The sequence below is a fragment of the Lynx canadensis genome, chromosome C1 (assembly GCF_007474595.2).
Source record: "Lynx canadensis isolate LIC74 chromosome C1, mLynCan4.pri.v2, whole genome shotgun sequence".
In the NCBI taxonomy this organism is placed as follows: domain Eukaryota; kingdom Metazoa; phylum Chordata; class Mammalia; order Carnivora; family Felidae; genus Lynx; species Lynx canadensis.
The window spans coordinates 94,079,756-94,095,423 of record NC_044310.1 but is presented as its reverse complement, the minus strand read 5'-3'; the positions used below and the strand labels follow the sequence as shown (position 1 = coordinate 94,095,423).

Here is a 15,668-nt window from a genome sequence, read left to right as displayed (position 1 = left end):
ATAAGCCCCCAAATAGAATGAATGCGTGAGAGGTGGGAGCATTGAGGACAGCCCAAAACTAAAATTAGAACCAAGTCCCGGGAGGCAGCAGAATCCTAGATTTTTCACAAAATCTGCTCTCCAAATCTGGCTTCAGAAGCATTGCTCTTTTGCTAAACCGGCAACAGTTGCCATTGAGAACCCTCAACAGTATCTCACACTCGTCAACAGTGGGTTCCTTGGCAATGAGTCAACCTGGTGTGAAACAGGAATTTGCCACATATCCCAGCCCCCTTCAGCCCTCCTCCTAAGACCACTTTGATTTCTCCTTCACTTTCCTTCTCCTCTTTGTCACATGTTTAGGAGGCCACCAGCCTTGATTACAAGGGAAAAGGAAGGCAGGGCAAACACTGCTTTTATTTCCCAGCTATGGACTATGTGGAACACATCATCCTTGAGCAAGACAGAAACAACTAGCTGAAATGGACACTTTGTAGAGAACCACCCTCCGGCGTGCGTGCTCCAATCTTACTTCCGTGCTCAGTGTGTATCTCCTCTCTCCAGACAGGCCCTGAGTGTCAAGGCTCTTTTCTTGTTCCTCTGATGGCATACTTCTCAGCAGCCGGCCTCCTTCGAGTGGAAGTGACCTCAGATGGGAGGAAAAGTTTTCCCAGTCACTTCCTGCTGGTTAGGCAGCTCTTCAACCCAGGTGGGATGAAGTTGTCCAGCTCAGCAAATCCAGGGAATCCGGAGTCAGAGAGGCTGCCACGGAAGTTAATCTAAAACAGAAGAAATGTCTGGGTAATAGACAAAGTACTGTGTGGGCACTTAATAGTCATTGACTCATATTGAATTAAAGTGACCCAGGGCCAACTGTTGATACACAGCTATCTCTATCCAGTGGCCATTTCATCCTCTGGAGTGAGAGGTGATTTTACCTCTCGAAAAAATGGGCAAACACTTTCACAGCATGTCAGATTAGATATATAAGAGGCATTGGTCGAGGTACTTTAAAGGCCTTATTTCACTTAATCCTCAAAATCACCTTATAAACTGGTTGTTATCATCCTCTTATAACAGAGGAGGAAATTAAAGGCTCAGAGAGATTTAGGAATCCCAGGACCTAAGATCCAAACCCTTGTCTCTGGACTTAGAGTGCTGAGCATTTCCTACTAGACCAGAGCTCCTCCAGACTTTTACCTGCGCATACACTGAGTCGGTTTCAGACCATCAAAGCTTGGAATTGGAGGGGACCCTAGCGAAATCATCTGTCAACCAACCAACAGCAGGAGCATGAGCATTAACTAAAAGAAGCATATAATATCTTATTCCACCACATTAGGCAAAGTTGAGAGTATAAAATTCTGTCCATTTTTTGTTTTAAGCAATTTATGTCAAGAGTAAAATTAGAATATGTTATGGCCATCACCAATGAAGGTTTTAGATACTTTTGCTTATAGTTTTTAGTATTTTTAAAAAAGATATTATAAAAGAAGATGCTTTTCTTTTTTTTTAATGTGTTTTTTGATGTTTATTTTTGAGAGAGGGAGATAGAGTGCGAGCAGAGAAGGGGCAAAGAGAGAGGGAGAAACAGAATCCAAAGTAGACTCTAGGTTCTGAGCTGTCAGCACAGAGCCCGATGTGGGGCTCAAACCCACGAACTGTGAGATCATGACCTGAGGTGAAGTTGGATGGCTTAACTGAGCCACCCACACACCCCCAAAGAAGATGCTTTTCAAATTGCCTAGTGAATTTGGGCTTATAAACACACACACACACACACACACACACACACACACACACGGGTGCCTGCGTGGCTCAGTTAGTTGGGCATCCGACTTCGGCTCAAGTCATGATCTCACAGTTCATGGGTTCGAGCCCCGCATCAGGCTGTGTGCTCACAGCTCGGAGCTTGGAGCCTGCTTTGGATTCTGTGTCTCCCTCCCTCTCTGTTCCTCCCCTGCTCATGCTCTGTCTCTCTCTCTCTCCTTCAAAAATAAATAAAAAAATTAAAGACAGATTTTTTTAAAAACACACATACACAAAAACAACAAACACAATGTGTAGTTGGAGATGATGATGTCAAAATAATGCCCTAGCACATAATCCCCAGTGCGTACTTGAGGATGATTTAATTGTGCTATAGTATAAAGAGGACCTGAGAACATTTTAGGACTAGCCGTAAGGAAATGTACTGGAATACATGCAAATTTGCCTATCCGTCCATACTCTGTGACTTTTCATAAAAATAATACAATGGAGTTAATTATTTCCAGAGTAGAAATGTCACAAACATATATGCAGAAAAACAAGTGTGGTGGTCTGGCAGAGACGCTGGAACAACCATGGAAACTTAGAAACATGAAAGAGAAGCCCGTTGTCTTTACAACTGAGGTGGCTTGCCGTGTCTTACTCAATGTCAGGAGACTGTGGCTCTGCACAGCTTTGGGTCAGTTCGGAAGATCAGACACTCATTATATTTTTAGGGAAGGTTTGTGCCAAAAATAGAATACTATAATTATACTAGGCCAACAGGAACCATGTATAAAAATGATTTAAGAGCTCCAGAAAACAGTATTAATATAATATTAGTAATAATATTTTTAGAAAAGTATATATTTATATATATACATATACACACACACATATGTATTTGGATATAATATATATAGGCATGTATAGATATTACATATATATACACTGTAGATACACAGACAGATGTAAGCCTGTATTGTGTGAGGTGCTTTGATGCTTTCAAGCATATTCTTCCTAATCATTTACATTTTAAACAGCTAGTTGAGGATTTTGATGAAACCAACTCCCTCCAAGGGTAGCTCTAATGTTCAGGTCAGTTTCCCCATTTGTAAAATAGAACTTAAACCTTTCTCCGAAAGCAAGCGTCCGCATAAGCCATCATAGCAACTTTTAAATGAAATAAAACCTGTAAATATTAAAATGTATCAGTACCTTTTGCTGATTATTCAATTTTCAGGAGACGTGACAAATATCACATTTTAATCAACCATTAATTTAAGTATGATCTTGGTTTTTTTACTTCTGTAACAATATACCTCTTCTCACATTCTATTTTATATTTATTTGTTATGCTAAATACTTGGCAGATGCATAATTGACATATAAATTGGTCCTCATGTTGCTAGCCAAAATTATTTCTGACAGCCTTTATATCAGGCAGAACTCTCCAACAGTCTTGTTTTCAGAGCCAGAGGCAACATTTAGGAGAATAAATCAGATAAATATAGCAATTTACAATGATCCAACATATTTATTGTGGATGTTGCTATTCTTGGCAGTTATGTTAATACATTTAAGCTGTACAGATTTATATTGGTAAGAACTGGAAATATTTAATCAGGATTTTTTAATCTCTTGAGCATCTTTTAAAACATCATGCCGAAATTTAATGGCGATGAGCTTAGAAAGCACTATCAGCACCGAGGATTATTATAATGTTAATTGAAGTTCCATTCCTTCAGCTTAATGCAGTTTCTAGGGAGAAAAATGACTGAAGTCAGACCACAAAAAGAAAAGAAATCACTACTTGGTAATATTATTTCATAAGCCAGATAAGGATAGGCTAACAGACACGTTTATCTGCTGCCAGAGACAGCTTCTTTGACCAGCTCACATCCTAATCTCAGTTTAGTTCTTAACTGTATATAAGGGTTTCCATTAAGAGCTCGGAAATTTCACATACACTAGTTGATGTTGTAGCTGAGGACAAAATTGGCCCCATCGTATGTTTGTGTGCTGCTAGTCTCTGGTTGATAAAATGCAGCAGCCCACGGGAGTTAGTGGTCATGCGTCATTATCCTTCATGCTTTCTCTGTCTTCTTGTGCCCTAAGAAAGAGTGGCAGCTGATGGGTTTTTTTTTTTTTTAGCTGATGTCACAGGTCCAGAAACCTTCAAATATTGCATCCTCAATGGGCAGCACACCAGGGACAGTATTGCAAATCAATTAGATATATTTCATATTTGAAATTAAGTTACCTGATTTCCAACATGTCTTCTGTCCTCGAAGGATGATGCGTTTATCTCTCTGGTTATTTGGCAGAAACTGGGCTGATGGGGGTTGAAGGCTGTTTTCTGACTTTAAAGAATTAATCTGTCTTAGCAACTGCAACGCTTTATATGCTAGCCCCAGAGCAGAAGGGTCCTGCTTTTCCCTACCCTGTATTGTACAGGAGTGTTATGGATTGTACTGCATTTATGCAAATTCCATACTGTGGATAAGGGCACCTAAATTGGTAATATCTTACCAAGGCTGCTATGTATGAGGTCTTGGGGAAGGGTGGGTGGGGATAAAGATGTAGGGAAAATTATTACAAATAGATATCAGTCTGCCTTTATATTATCGTCATATTGAAATGCATGGCTTGAAATCCATTACCTTATTCTCCTGAGGGTTCTATTTGGGTATAAAAGAAGCATTAACCTGGCACATCATCCTCTGTCCCAGAGTTACCTAGAGCTGGAACATGATGCAAATTATAAGTATGTTAACATGGGAGGCACCTGGCTCAGTTGGCTAAGCGCCTGACTTGGGCTCAGGGCATGATCTCATGGTTCGTGAGTTCGAGTCCCACGTCAGGCTCTGTGCTGACAGCTCAGTCTGGAGCCTGCTTCAGATTCCGTGTCTCCCTCTCTCTGCCCCTCCCCAACTCGCACTCTGTCTGTCTCTGTCTCTGTCTCTGTCTCTCTCTCTCTCAAAAATAAATAAACATCAAAAAATAAGTATGTCAACATGGGAGGAAATTATATAAGTGGTTGCAGACCATGCCAAGACTGCATTTAGGCAGGAAAACATTATATTAAAATGTATCAGTGTGTTCCTTTGGTCAATATAGGAAGCGAGTAATTCATTAAACATTCTATGAACATCTGTGGGGCTCTACTATGTAAAAAGCACTGTACTGGACACTGAGGAAGGTAATGATAAAGGCATGGCCACTGCTTCTATGATCCAGATGGAGAGGTTACAAAAACAATCTATTTTGGAGTTTCCTAAACATGTTGCTTTACTGAACCCAGAAATCATTCATCAGGTGAAGTCAGAAAACCTGGCACACTGAATGTACCACGTTTCTTGGCCTGGCCATCAATTTTCCATTCCCATGCCTGTTATCTTAGGAAAATAAACTCAAAAGACCCCATTTACAATATATTTTACATGGCATATCATTTAAGTTTTTTTTAACCTCCAAAGCCGATCTGGATACAGTAACAACTGTATTAAAAGTAACAACTGACCCAAAAAAGGAATATTCCAGTATTCTAATCCTCCTCAGCTTTTCCTCTGACTCAGGCACGTAGCATTATAAAAAGTAAGAGCTGTTCAGTTTCTCAATATCTGGGGTTGATAATGTAGCCAGACCATTCACGAAGCACTAGAGTACTGAGATGCACTTAAAACACTCTCAGATTACATATTTGAATTGTGAGCATCTGGAATATTCTTTTTAGTTGGCACCTTTGAATTTATTCTTCATGCTGAGGTGGGCCCAGAGCTCTTGTGCTTCAGAATTATGGATAATTGAGTTTCAGCCCATTTGTTTAGAAATCAACCTTACAGTAGGGTATCAGGAGTACTGAGCAGTGCATTATCTCCCAAAGCTATGAGCCAGTGTTTTCTGGGCACTTATATCCATTAATAATATGTATTGCCACAGCACATTCACTTCCTACCTCTCTCAGATATTGATACTCGGGAATTAAATCTCTCTTTTCAGATTTTGCTGTTTTATTCTCCTTGTTGCAAGAAAGCAATGTTCCCTGTGCCCATCTCTGAAGCCTGTCATCCTGCTAGGGTCTGGCCTAAAAGGGCATGTCCTCAATGTGGTTGCAGAGAAAGAGGGACCAGCTACATCCATGGCTTGAAAAACTATGTCCAGTCATATTCTCACTGGGATTGATGTAGCAGCGGAAATCCAGGCAGCTTGACATTGGCTGGGCAATGAGGCCATGGTTTTAGGAGGGTGGCCCTCAGCAGGATTCAGGCAGCAGTTGGTGACCCAGGTAGCAGAGCTGGTCTCTCAAGGAGAAGCGTGGTAGATGCCGGTAGGGCATGGTGGGAGGACAGGACAGGAAGTGGGACAGACGGCCATTGGTGCACACGCAGATAGATACATTAGGGCTCACCATGGCGTACCAGAATTAGGGTTTGTGACCTACTTCAGGTCCCATTAAACTGGCATTGTTGAGGTGGCTGCCCCAATTGGAATGCGTTTAAGAAACACGTAGCATTGATTTTGCCAAGTGTAGACTCTTCGATGTGGTGGTTAAAGGCAGAGGTCGGCATGTTCTCCCCAGCAGGTGATGTGTCACCAAAAGGGCAGGCTCTCAAGCTCCACTTGGCCTGAGGATTTAGGGAGGGGTCCAAAGTAGAGGAGTTCTGGGTAAGAAATCCTGCTTCCTGGGTGAACTGATAAGTCAGGAAACTGCAGAAACTTTGTAGGAGTGAAAAGGCTGAAAGAAAAGGAAGGGAACCCAAGATCTAGGCAGAGAAGTCGGCTAATGCAAAAAAAAAAAAAAAAAAGGGTCCAGCAGGTGCTATCGGTATAGGCAGGACTGAGGGTGAGTCCAAAGAGGTCAGGTGAGGCAGGATGTCACAGGCACATAAAAGCAGCACACACATCCCGTTCATCTTCGATGCCCATGTGTGGCACGTATAGATATCGCGGAAAGGAAAGGAGGGATGCGCTGAGTGAATGAGTACGTTGAAAAAGATGAAAAGTATGGATGAAAGTTCTTTGAACTTGGCTGGAAATTAGTAACGTTAAATTCTATTCTGACTCTGTCACTAAATGCTGGACTTTGGATGGAAGTTCCTTATACCTTGAGATACAGATATTATCATTCTATCTGTAAAATGAATGTATTAGTCCAGATAATCTTTTTTTTAAATGTTTACTTCAACACATATTTTTTTGAGTGACTACTAAGTGCCATACACTGAGTTTTGAAGAAACAGATGCGATAGTACTAATAACCAGGGAATACCAGAGTTCTGATTCTAAAGGATGCCCTTTGTTCTCTGACTAGTTTTGTAAGCCCTGCTAAGTGTGGATGCTATTGGGCCACATTTAATTAAAGCCAGAAGTGAGAAGCCTGTCCTATTTTGAGATACAACAGATAAAAGACTTGCATCACATGTGGCCTTTTGCAATCAGAAGTATGAACATTTTAGTGCATCTCACCCACTCCCCCCTCTTGTGCATTTGTGTTGTGTGGAAAGTATGAGTGAACAAACAACGGAGAACCTACTCCAGGCAAGACCAGTAATTGAGTACTTTCTGCATATATAATCTCACTTAACTCTCCTAGCATGTGACTCAGATATTATTTTCTTTATTGTATGGGTGAGAAACTGAGACAGAGGTCAAGTGGTTTTGTCAAGGGCACTTTATTTTTTTTTATGTTTTTATTTATTTTTGAGAGACAGAGAGAGAGAGTGGGGGCAGGGCATAGAGAGAAGGAGACACAGAATCTAAAGCAGGCTCCAGACTCTGAGCTGTCAGCCCATGACATGACCTGAGATCATGAGATCATGATCTAAGCTGAAGTTGGACGCTTAACTGACTGAGCCACCCAGGCGCCCCAAGGGCACTTCAACTCCAGATAGTTTGAATCCCAGGCTAAAACGCTTTCTGCTATACTACAGCACATCTTAACATTAGCTTGTTCTGAACAACATAATGGATAAACACACTCAAATAGTAGGCTTTTTCTGAAAGCTAATCTTTGACAACAGCATTTGGGAGGAAGTTCTGTTCACATGCATGTTGAGATTGGTATCCTACATGTGGACTCCTAAATTCAAATGGAGTGTGATGGGGGTGGGAAATGAGGACATTTTATCTATCTATATCTATTATCTTACCTTAATTTACATTATATTATATATCCCCAGTTTACATTTACATGAACTGTAAATAAACTGATATATATTATATGTGATTATACATCTGTTCATTTGAGTGACTATATAAACAGTGTGCTTCAGTTGAAATTGTTTTAGCATTTCTAGCTGTGCATACCAATGTATGTAGCTCAGTCATGAGGCATTCTAGGACCTCACTAGACTGGTAAAGATATAAAGGGAAGCCAGGAATGATGGGATTTGAAGCTGGGGGAATAAATTCAGCTTTAGGACAAGTCCCAAAGGAGGGTGGTCAACTTGTAAAATAATAAAGTTCTAGGGGAAAGAACGAAATCTGGGTACAAGCTGGGGAAGCCTCATTATTCATGGGGTCCAAACCAGTGGAAGATGCAGGGCTACAGGACTGGTGAGGGCAATCCTGGTAGTCAGAGAAGCTATGAAGTTCCAAGAAACCCATATGGCATAAATAAGAATTCCAGCCTCTGGCAGGTTTCAGACTTTGGGGAGCCTACTAAAGGCTAAAAGGACAGAGAGGATCTTAAACAAGCCAGTTGGGTTTCAGGGTAGGGCTTCAGTCTTAAAGAACAAAGTGGAGAGAACAGTAGCAAGTTAAGGTAGAGGCTTGATCCTATTGTCATGCAAAATATAGCAAGGGTCCAGAACTAGGCTGAAGGTGTGTAGGCAATGGGGGGATGGGGGTGGGAAGGGCATCCCAGTCGCCTTGGGTTTAGGACAACAAGGTAGATTCTAGACCCACCACCATGAGTAAAGGTAAGGGTGAGATTTCCTAATATATTCTGACAAGTTTGCTTAGAATTGGTTCAAGAACTGAATTGCCCTAGTGGTAAGCTTGAATGGGACCTGAGGATTGGGTGGTAGCAATGCAAAATGTTAGTTTCCCAACTAGAGTGGCGTCGTTGTGGTTACTACAAGAATACACACAAAACACACTAAAGTATTCAAGGGTGATCGGCAATTTAGTTTTGAAAATTATTGGCAAATAATTTTGGCAACTTATTTTCAAATGGTTACGATAAGAGTTCTTTGTAGGACACTTTTAACTCTTTGAAAAGTTGCAATTGGATCCAAAATAAAAAATATATAGAAGTCACATTGTCTAGTTGGGGGGGGAAATAACTGAGTTATCCTGAGTGGAGACTATAAATAAAGATTTTCAATACTTACAGCTATGTTTCGGTCGGCAAAGTCTGACACATCACAACATGTTTTAGTTTTATTTGCATTCGTTTTATAACCAAGTAATATATCCATTGCATTTTCTTAGGTATGATGAAGTCCCCAAAGAATTGCATTCATATTCTTTTGTCATTACAGTACTCAGTATTAATTGGTTCATCGTAGGCCTTTATATGCTTTCATTAATATCATCGCCATTGTCATGAAAAGTCAATAAAATGGTAATACCATTTGACAGACATGTTGAGTTGCTCTGTCAACATCATTGCAAAACCAATGACAAAGTAATCACACTGTAACATTTTGTCTGTAGATTAATAAAATATGCTTTGGTTTGCACCAGATTGGCAATACAAAAAAAAAAAAAAAAAAAAACCTTGCTCAAAACCTCGATCTATTTCAGTAGATTCCTGTAAATGTCTGCTGAAGTTTTACAGTTGCATGTCAATTTATGGTCAACAGTTCATATTAATATCAACTCAGTCATGTGACTAAAACCACCCCTTTTATCTCTCCAAATTAATTTTATTGTGGTTCACCCGTAGCCTCACAACAAGTACTTCACACAAAGAATGTGAAGAAACACAAGGAGTTTTCTAGATATTTTTAAACATTCTTCAGGGCACCTGGGTGGCTCAGTCAGTTGGGCAGCCGGCTTCGGCTCAGGTCATGATCTCACGGTCCGTGAGTTTGAGCCCCGCGTCGGGCTCTGTGCTGACAGCTCAGAGCCTGGAGCCTGTTTCAGATTCTGTGTCTCCCTCTCTCTGACCCTCCCCTGTTCATGCTCTGTCTCTCCCTGTCTCAAAAATAAATTTAAGAAAACGTTAAAAAATAAATAAATAAGCATTCTTCATCACGTCCACTTTGAGAAAAACCACGGTGAAAGTATTACGTGTAACGGACCTCTTGCTAGAAGAAAGTTAATACGTTTGGCAGTGATCTAAAACCATTCAATTGTCTCTACAAATGTTAAGATTCCCATCTGCCAACAAATAATTGGTACATACAGAGGGCTCTACTGCTTGTCTCATTAATTGCACAGCTCATCTATGATTAGGAGTGTGACTGCCTGATTTTTCAATACATTAACCAGAACGAGCAAAAGCCATGCAGGTATTTCAGTGTCTGTACTCTCTCCTACCCGGAAGCTTAAGAAGAAACACGGGACTTATTTAAATGCTTGGCCTAACATAATACTTGTATCTCTTCGGCTGCCATACTTTCTGACAGAATTCCAGTCTTCTCTGAATAAAAGTTATTTTCTGAAAATCACCCTGCCATGTGAGAACACAGACTAGACTGCTGGTTCATTCTGAGAGCCATCTTAACCCCAGGCAGAACCTGTATCTGCATCTATTTCTAGAATAACCTCTTCCCTGTGTCTAGCATCTTTCTTCTTAAAAATGGTACAAATTCAAGAAAGCGCATTTTATAGCCTTGGTGTTGAGGTACAGGACTAACACCTTCATCACGGTCTATCCATCAGATTTTAGTGACTAAGCATTTATGCTTCGTGATTGTTTTTCTTAAATTATATTATTCAAAAATCATTTGTCGTATACCTGCACAATATCGGAGACTGGAAATACACAGATGAATGAGACAAGCCCTCTAACCCTCGCAAAGGTGGTCTAGGGATGGACTTGTGAATGTGGACTTCGTTCGAATCCTGGTTCTGCCATGTCCTAATTCTGTATGATATTGCAGAAGTGACTTTTCCCACCCTCCACTATTTGTCCAGGTGTAGAATAGTACAGCAGTCATATTGCCTACCCACAGGGCTGTTGGAGATTACTGCGTATAAAGTGCTTAGCAGAGTCCTGGCTTATTACTGTGTGTTCACTGCTCAATATGTTAGCTATTAATAGGAGTTCACACTCTCATAGGGACACAGATCATCACATACACACTAAATATAGTACAGTAAAGCCCTCTTATGGAACTCTGAACAAAATGCGATAGTACTTCTGATGAGGAAGAAAATCATGAATTCCTTTATAATCACTTTTGCTGAGTTTCTTTGAAGTGGTAAACATGGCTGACCGGGAGGGTGGGGGTGTCAGAAGAGTTGACATCTAAGCTGGGCCTTGAAGACTGAATTCGCCAGTGGGTAAAAGGTGGAAAGGGTGTCCAGTGAGCTAGAGCATGAGCAGATGCATGGCTGTGTGCAAGGGGGTGGCTGGCATGTCCAAGGACCAGTAAGTGGTGTGGAAAGAACACAGAAGATGGCTGCCAGAATGTCAGGTCAGCACCAGGGTTCAGCCATCATGGCAGCACTAGAGAGCAATGTGACCAAATCTATGTTTTACAGAAATAACTCAGCTACTTCCCGGTGACGAAATACACAAAAGAGAGACTGGAAGCAGGGAGCTTGTTATGAAATGGAGAGCCTGAACTGGGACAGTGGCAGTGAGAATGAAGAGGTGAGGACAGAACTTGAGAGGGACTTGGATGGAGAAGAGAAAGCACTTAGTGACCAACTGGATGTGGGGGGCAGAGGAGAGATTGAGGGATGACTTTGTATTCTAGCATGAAGTATGAAAAACAGGAAGAGGAACAACGTTGGAGAGAAAGATAATGAGTTCAGTGCTATAAATATTAAGTTTGGGGTCTCATCAGGAAGAATATCTAAGTAGGCAGTTTAGAATAAAATTCCAGAGTTCAGGACAGACCCATCCAGGAGGGTAGAGAAAGAGGAAGTGACACTTAAAAAACAAATTAATGCATATCTGCACAGCCTAGTTGGTTCTGGGAGAGAGAACCAGAACTGGACAGATAATTCTCCAAAATAACCCCTCTATACCAGCAAACTGATTCACTCACTGGACCTTACTATGCCTCGTGCGTTCGCTCTGCACCTTTCTTTCCACCATTCAACACATACTGATTAAGCGCCTCTTGTGTGTCAGGTATTAGTCTAGATTTTGGTGACATACAAGTAAAAAAGTCAATACCCTGCCATTGGGGAGTTTATGTTTTAGTGCAGGAGATCGTCAATAAGTAAGTGACCAAATAAATGGAAAATATAAATTCAAAGAAATAAATAGAGTAAGGAAAAATAAAGCAGGTAAGAGATTAGAAAGTTACCAAGGGGGGGAAGGAAGGGGAACTCTTTGAAATCAGCCGGTTGTGGTCTGGGAAATTATCCCTGATGAAGAGACATTTTCTTTTATTTTTTATTTATTTATTTAAATTTTACTTATTTTTGAGAAAGAGAGAGAGAGTGCACAAGCAAGGAGGGCAGAGAGAGAGGGAGACACAGAATCCGAAGCAGGCTCCAGGCTCTGAGCTGTCCGCACAGAGCCCGACGCGCGGCCCAAACCCAAAAACCGCAAGAACATGACCTGAGCTGAAGTCGGACACTTAACAGACTGAGCCACGCAGGCGCCCCGAGATATTTTACATGGAGACCAAAAGTAATGGAGAAAAGCCATGCGAAAACCTGCAGAGTGTTTCTGGCAGAGGGAAGAACAAGTACAAAGTCCCTTGAGGTAGGAACCAGTTTAGTATGAATGAGAAACAGCCAGTAGCAGCTTGGCTAGAAGGGACCAAATAGTCACAGGGCAGCTTGTGACATTTCTGGCACAATGCTGTTGTAAAGATTTCACAAACTTGTATCCTGTCTTTCCAACTCCATGTAAGTCTTTTGAGGGCAAGCTCCTCATTCAAACTCCATACTCCGATGCCTTGCACATAGCAGGCGGGGTTTCTTTTTCATTCATTTATCTATCATTGTAATTAGTGGTAACTTCTAGACCTGCCTTGCCCCACTCTCCAACACTTCTGGACTAATTCCAGAAGCTGCTAACCATCTGGCAGACCGTCGGCGAGCTACTCCTAGTACTGTTGTGACCAGTAAGAAACTCAAGCCATGTCCAGAGCAACACAGAAAGCCCAAACCAAGATTCACCCTTGCTGCTTGCAAACCTGATGGTTTTATTTAGGGTCTGCTATTGAGGACTTGAAATATGAGGAAAATCTGCACATGCTCAGAGACGCTGTTGGCTTTGCCACATTTCTATGCTTAAACATTAGAATAATATTATTATTATCCTGCAGGGGTGTCATGTGGATTAATGAGACATTTTCAAATCACTTTGAGCTACTCCACTGGGGGTACTAAATAAGTGGCACGTATTCCTCCTGAAGTGCTATTTTTGACATTGATTTGTTGTGATGGGTTCTGCTGTCCAACAGGGCTGGAATTCGCCCACCAACTCATTTCCTATAAACAATAGACCAGCTGTCAGAAGGCAGTGGTTTTCAGTTCAAATAAATATGAATTGAAGTGAACTAGTCAGCAATCAGAAGCAAATAGGCTGCTGTTAGAAATCTAATATTTATTAAGCACTCACAGTGATCAACTCAAGAGTTTCACAGTGTGATACAGTAGGGCGAACACTGGATTTGGAAATGGCCCAAGATTTTAGGCTCGGCTCTGCCCCTAACTAGCTGTGCGGGCTTGAACAAACTGCCCGACTTCTCTGGGCCTCAAATACAAAGCAAAGGCTGTCCTAAGAAGCTCATAATGAGTCTTCCAGAGAAGGCAAATACATGAAAGGAATGGAAAGAGTCGTTTCTGAAGGAAAGATACTTCACAGCAGGGAGAAGCTTGTGACCATCCATCACAGGACCATCCTCTGTTCTGGTCTCCCTTGCCATTGATTAATATTAATTCCAGTACTGATTCCTGCAAATGGAGAAATAAATCACTTTCTAGGTCAGACACAGAAGTGCATGAAACATTTGGTCTTTAAAAATAGGGTCCTTGCCTTTCTACGAGCCAACCTTGCAGCAAGCCGGCTGTCTTATTCTTAGCTTTAAATATATGAATGATTGATTATACCGCTACCCTAATCACCAGCTCAAAAACAGTGTTCTAGTTTTGTGAGACTGTTTTACCTAGTTGTCTCCTTTTACCATCTTACAACACATGTCACCGTCTGCAGTGCCTAGTACTGACCTAGAGGTGAAGTCAAAGATAAAAGGCCAGTAAAGAACATAAATGCTTGTTGTACCCAGAAGAGGCAGAGGTGGAATCTACAGCTTGGTAGATTCTCTATTACTCGGTGAAATAACCGAGTAATATACACCTCGTGAGCTGTTTCCCGTCACTCTTCATCCCAGGAATCCCAGTGGACCTGGGTTCAGAAAGGAGAAATGTTGATACCCCAGAGCAGACAGAAATGCAAAGAATTGCTTATTGGGGAGTTCAACAAACATACTGAGTTCCTACTATTTATCAGGCGCTTTGGTAGTTGCTAGGGATATGAACTGGGTAAGACTTCATCTCTGCCCTAGAGAGCCTGGGTTGCAAGCGGTGGTAAGTAGTGACCACAAATCGCAGTTACTGGGGGTAGAATTATTAGCTAAGGTATGATGGGTGAGGGAGTAGTCCAAACAGTTCCCTTTTGTAAATGAGTCGAATGATACAGTAGAAAATGCATTCTAAAGCCTAGGGTCGACTCTAAGTTGGAGTTGCTAAAATGTCTAGAAACAGAACAATCTCAAGAAAGAGTTTAGGCTCAAAGGGGATAAAACTGTTGTCCCCAGGCCAAAATCAAGCAACAGAGATACAAATTGCAGGCTGAATGTTCTCCCAGTGTAACAACTAGAGCGTGGCAAACCCTACCACAAAGCCAGCAACGTGGAACATTAAGTTGAGGGGTCTAGGTACCCATCTTGCTCCAGTCCTTCCCACCACGGACTTCGGACGAGATGTGAATTTCTCTTCTCCTCTTCCTCTCCTGTGCCCACTGACAGGAAACCTTGCTCTTCTTTAAAGACCTCTCTGCCCTCGCCAATCGCAACCAGGAACTTGGTCCTTGATTCTTCCCAAGGGCTGAAATCTCAGCCATTAACATTAGTGAGAACTAATCTCTTGCTACACAGCAAAGTCCCTGAATGCCTTTAATGACTCATTTTCTTCAGACTCCGGGTGCGAAACTCATCAGCACCCATTACTCCGTTGGGCTTCTCATGCACCTAGGAGCTAAATTGTTCAGAGCGCTCCAGGCCTGGCGGTCTTCCAGCTTCAGTGGGCTCAGGGTGTGGGCAGCAGACTGGCCTCTTCCCCCAGGGCGCCCACCGGGCCTGTCACTCCCTCGCTCCACCACGCTCCGGGCCCGGAGCGCATCTCCGTCCTCCCTCCTCGCCCGCCCCGGCCCCACGGGGCCCTCCTCCCCGGGCGGGCCCAGGCGGCGCGTGCAGGACGAGAAGGCCGCCGCTCGCGGGGCGGCGGGGTGGCCCAGGCAGGCCGAGAAGCCTCGCGGGCCGGACGCGAGGGGAGCACTGTCCGGGGGCCGGACTCCCCGAGGGCCGCCTCGGCCCGCCGGGGGCTCGAGGGCACGCGGAGGCGCAAAGCGAAGGCCACGGGCGGCCACAAGGGGTGAGGCGGCGGGTGGAGAGGGGCCGGGCCCGCGGCGCGCGCCCGCGCGGTGGGCGGGCATCCTGAGGGGCCGCGGAGGGGCGGGCGCGCGCCCCGCGGGGGAGGGGCCGGGGAGGGGCGGGGGGAGCGCGGAGGCGGGGGAGGAGGAGGAGGCTTCTCCCGGAGGAGCCGGGCGGACCGCGCCAGAGTCACACTGAGCCTCA

General features: G+C 43.0%; 1 long non-coding RNA gene across 1 annotated transcript; it reads right to left on the bottom strand.

The window, feature by feature from the left end:
• Nucleotides 1-13,406: 13,406 nt before the first annotated feature.
• Nucleotides 13,407-15,450, bottom strand: LOC115522120. The gene is made up of 2 exons (XR_003971259.1): nucleotides 14,710-15,450; nucleotides 13,407-13,767 (listed from the first exon to the last, which is right to left on the bottom strand). It is a non-coding gene; the product is annotated as an uncharacterized LOC115522120 (long non-coding RNA).
• Between the last annotated feature and the right edge of the window lie 218 nt (nucleotides 15,451-15,668).